This window comes from Poecilia reticulata, linkage group LG10 (assembly GCF_000633615.1).
Source record: "Poecilia reticulata strain Guanapo linkage group LG10, Guppy_female_1.0+MT, whole genome shotgun sequence".
Lineage (NCBI taxonomy): Eukaryota > Metazoa > Chordata > Actinopteri > Cyprinodontiformes > Poeciliidae > Poecilia > Poecilia reticulata.
Window position 1 is genome coordinate 18398824 of NC_024340.1, and position 5099 is coordinate 18403922.

The 5099-nt window shown below is 36.3% G+C and overlaps 1 protein-coding gene across 1 annotated transcript in view; it reads right to left on the reverse strand.

Annotated features, from left to right (window-relative positions):
* The window catches only part of enox2 (ecto-NOX disulfide-thiol exchanger 2), a 201707-nt gene extending 199161 nt beyond the window's left edge, over positions 1-2546 (reverse strand). The window contains exon 1 of the mRNA XM_008420947.2: positions 2354-2546. The gene's annotated coding sequence lies outside the window, so the exon portion shown is untranslated. The remainder of the gene's footprint in view (positions 1-2353) is intronic.
* Positions 2547-5099: the final 2553 nt, after the last annotated feature.

A 5099-nucleotide genomic window follows, 5' to 3' on the forward strand; every position in this document is an offset into this window, starting at 1 on the left:
ATGTCCCAGCGTTTCTCTGTTCCTATAGCTGGCCAATGTCCCAGCGTTCCTCTGTCCCTGCAGCTGGCCCATGTCCCAGCATCTCACCTTTCTAGTTATCTACACTCCTTTGGCTGATCACCTGTTCTTTACTTCCTTCTCTGCATTCTCAAGTCAGCTCACAAGTTCTAGATCTCACTTTCCCTGGGACCTCGGCCCCGGCCTCTGCCCCTTTTAGGGGGAGAGCATCCCTAATCAGCTTCCGGAATGTTCACCCGAGTTCACAGAAAATCTCAGCTCAAATCAGCTGCCGGGGCCCGAGCGCCAAAGAACTGCTATTCATTGCTGTCATTAAGTCTTTTAATCGTTTCTTTTTCTCCGTCTGAGTCTTTCCAGATTGAAATGAAGCTAAAAGTGCAATTTCAAGCTGGAAGACTCCGCCTACTCTGTTTCGCCCATCAACCTCAGCGCCGGTCCTCACCCGGCGCGTCCAATCATCAATCAAGCTCTGCATATAAAGATCCACACCCATGCCGTGAGCTGCTTTCCAGCTGCGTTGACCCACCACCTCCCCTTCTCCACCCGCATCCTTCGGCTCTCCAGGATAGCACCCTTTCCCGACCTCCACCATCAGTGTCGGGCCCTGGGGGGAGAGCATCCCTAATCAGCTTCCGGGATGTTCACCCGAGTTCACAGCAAATCTCAGCTCAAATCGGCTGCCGGGGCCCGAGCGCCAAAGAACTGTTATTCATTGCTGTCATTAAATCTTTTGTTTCTTTTTCTCCGTCTGAGTCTTTTCAGATTGAAGTAAACCATGTTGCAGAAATCTTGTTGACATATATGATTCTTTAAGTTAACTATTTATGTGCTAATACTACTGTTATAACAAAAAAACTTGATAATTTGTATCACTAAAAAAAAAATCTGTTTGTTTTCTGGAAAATAATAAAAATATTTTAATACATTTCTATTTTACTGGCAGAACAAATCCCATAAAGTTATAAAGCTCACAGAAGGGATACCTCAAACAAGCAATTTTCCATTGCTGTAGTCCTTTACAGTCAGGCTGGGTATTCAGTATGGCTGTAGAAAAGACCTGACTGAGGAAGAGAGCATTAGTCTCTGAGCTCCATCTTAAGCCGTATGTTTATTATTAATGATTTTGGCTGAATGCCGACATTGATTCAGACTCTAAAAGTAGGCCTGGACATCTTCTATACTCTACTCTCAAAAATGCAACAGCTAAAAGTTGCAGGACACCAGACCTTAAGGTCTGGATTTGAAGACCCGTGGAATTTAGGTCTGTACTCTTATAGTGCCAATGTGTCAAAATGAATATGCTTTGAGCTATATTTAGGGTTATTCTCCTGCTGGAATGTTAACCTCCACACCATTCTCATGCCATTTCTTCCAGGATTAGTCAAAATAAGTAGCACCATTCTTCCACGAGGTAATTTTAGAGGTAATTCTAGAAAGTTTTGCACTAAGAAGAGAAAATCATCACTTTCTAAAACAGAAATATGTTGCTAATAGATAACGCAGACACCCGCCTCAATTATTCGCAGAAAACCTGGTTTTTTATAGATTTTTTTCACAGCGCATATCTGATATATTTGCAAGAATACACAGCTTTGGAAACTGCTTTGGAAACTGAAATACCATGTCGAGATGCTTCTCGACATGGTATTAGCTAACATTTGTGAAGCAGCCAATTAAGGGTAAATAAATGTTGTTTTCCAATCAGTGTCAATGAAAATGACATCTTATTTAGATTGGCTGTAAACCCAAGGGTGGAAATGAAGACTAAATATTACTTTCTGTTATAGTATGACAGTTTCCAATGTGTGTATTAATGCATATTATGATATATTGAGTCTATTAAAATAGGCGGCTCTAAGCATTTTTAGAGGGAGTTTCAAGTCTTTGTGAAATTTGTTAAACGTAAAAATAAAACTTTCAAAGAAAAAAAAGATGGAAACAACTAGTTTCCCATCAAACTTGCTCGACTAATATGCCGTCTACGTATATTCCTACTTTCTGAACACCTGCAACATTTAGTTTGTAGCCTTTAACAACACAACTTTCTCGCCTAGCATTACTTTATTATGCAAACGTATGCTCTCAATACTTAGCAGATATTGTACTCCGGTATTTATTCTAAAACAGGACCTGCAACTTACTACGACAGAGATGCATAACAGCAACTCTACTTAATTAACCTAAAAGTTATATAAAAACAATAAAAAAGTAGTTTAAAGACAATTTGTGGTTACAAAACGCCATAAACAAGAAAACTTGTGCATGTATTTATGTATTCAAACTCAACGGTAGCGCCAAGGAAGTGACATAAGAAAGCGAAGAGAAAAAAAAGTACCTCTCTGAGGAGCGTGTCCTCTCTCATGCCCTCTGAGCGTGTGACAGGTTTCCTATAAACATATGTTTTACTGTGAAGTTTCTATTTCACCTCTTCGCCGAGTTACTAGGTAACATCTCTGTTAGCAACGAGAAATGTCAAACAATGGCGGAGCTGTGACAGGAGCAAAGTACGGGAAGCGGAAGGTCCACACGTGCTTTTCGATGACGTTGTGTTTTGGTTGGTTTGTTTTAGGATACGTCATATCAGTAAATCGTACTTTCAAAATAAAAGCATGTAATACATTCCTACACTACCTGTAACTAACAACTGGAAATCGTGTTTTTTATTATTATAAGTTCTTTAGATTAATAGGCATTTTCATTTGTGCAAACAATGGGAAAAAAATTTAGGATGGATTTATTGAGCCACATTAACACATATAAAGCATGTAAAATTAACTTACTTTAAACAGGAAACAAACGTCTTGGTCAGATTAAAGTTCCACTGTGCAATAAAACACATTTGTTGTTGAATAAATATCTATCTTTAAATATTAAGATATGTGTAAATATAACAAAAAAAAAATCCCTAATCTACTAAATATAGAACCAATATTTAGAGAATAACAGTTGTATTCATTATACAATATGCTTTACTTTCTCAGATCATGTATATAATCTCAGTGATTAAGATTGTTAGAATCAGATGACATTCCCATATTTTATCCATTGTGACAATTATTAGACTGATTTATTTATTTATTTAATCAAAACAGGGTTTTTTTCCAAACCTTTTTTTTTTCAAATAGCTGTCTAATTTTTTCTTAGGCTTTGTGTGTGTCAGTGCCTCTCATCCGCTGTCATTATTTATTTGCTGTGCCTTGTTAGATTTACTCTACATTCTATTTAAAATGAATACAGACAGACTATGATGTAATATAAAATTGAAACTGGTGGGAAGATTTTAATAAAGCTCCAAAAGAAAACGCTCTGTCACATGTTTTGAAATAAAGATATGTTAATTCAACTCTATATGAATTTGGTGAAGCTAAATGTACAGCATAAAAAATAACTAAACAGTGTAAAAGGTCAATACTTTAGTGTTTTGTAGCAATTACATTTTACCTGCTACCAACACCAAAAATCTTTACAATTATTAGTTAAGTGAAAAACTATTAAAAAGTACAAGATGACACAAAATTAAAAATAGACTTCCTTAAGTATTTATGGAAATCCTGCATTTTTATTTATATCACCATCTTTTAGATATAAAATAAAGGGGATTTCAGCAACAGCAACCTCTCTATACAAACATTCCTATATCTTGAACACGGCTAAGATGTGATTTCAGGATATTGCTATTCATCTTCATGTTTCTACTTTTGCTATGATTGTGGATGTTGGGATTTTGATGCTTTGTATGTATTTTTTTTATATTTCCGGTCCCAGTAATTGTTGTTAATATAAATGAACAGACCACTAACATTTTTTTATTACTGTGATAACTGTGATATTTACTTCAAAAGAAGTTATTCCACTTTCCTTTGTCATCCAAATTATGCACTTCATATTGTCTTTGTTGTGCATTGGTCTGAGTTGTACTTTTGACTTTTTCCTAATGCTTAACAACCAAGACTGGCAATTTATTAGGATGATTTGTCATACCTCCACACCACTTAAAATGCTCTTTCACGCAGAAGCGAAGTGTTAACCCATAAATGTCACATTTTAATCATCACTACCCTGAAAACATGGTTTCCATTTCATTTCAGCCCCATCTAGTGCGACAAATTCTTATTTTAAGGAAGTGTAATTATTTTTTGTGCTTTAGTTTGCATGACTCTCGATTCTTTTCTTATTGTTATTGTTGATGGGGTGTGAGGAAGGACAGGCTGGTAAATGTTTTATAAATTCAGCAACATGTGAATGAAATGCAAGTATAATCATAAGTATCACACACCAGCATCATTAACTGAACGTTCAGCATCAGATACTCCCCTGGTAATTTCTGTTTTTGCCCCTTGTCTTCTCTCCACATTCGAAATGATACATGTTCTGTCAGCTTACACACATTTATCTCGCTTGATTTATTTGCATTTGAGTACTCTGCCAGGTAATCACTGTTTGCTCTGTAGCTCGGTTCTGTTTCTGTAGTGTGACCAGACATAAATACAAACTACATCTCTCTGTGTCATGTGTGGTCGAGTTGAAATGGAGAATCTGGTGAAGCGCAAATACTTATCTGAGATTCCTATTAATGTTTGCTGATCCAATAATAGCCCCAAGTGAGTAGCAGTCCCAGTTAGCATGTCACTCTCAGCTGGAGAAATGTGCTGGTTCCCAGCATTTTGCTTTAATAAATGCAGACTTCTCAGCTTCCATGCACAAAGCTTTTTTAAATTTTTTCTTCTTCTTTTTATTAAATATGCAGTTGAAACTCTCTTTGAAAGTTGAGCAGAAACAGTTCCAGTCACTGTATGCAAACTCAAACATATATTTTGTGAAATGCAGATTGCACCATTGGTCAAATGCTTTTTGTAGAGACTATCAAACCTCTTCTCTAATTTAGACTGGTAATTTACCAAAACCTCATTGACAAAAAGATGAAAAGTGGGTTCTCTGCAACTTGTTAAGAGATATTAGTTAAGATGTTTGAATGTACCTGACCCTGTATTCCAAAATTCAACATTTTTTGGATGACTTAAAATCCACAATAACTTCAAACTAGTCACAAATTATTGGCTTTAAAATTTGTTGCAGTTGTG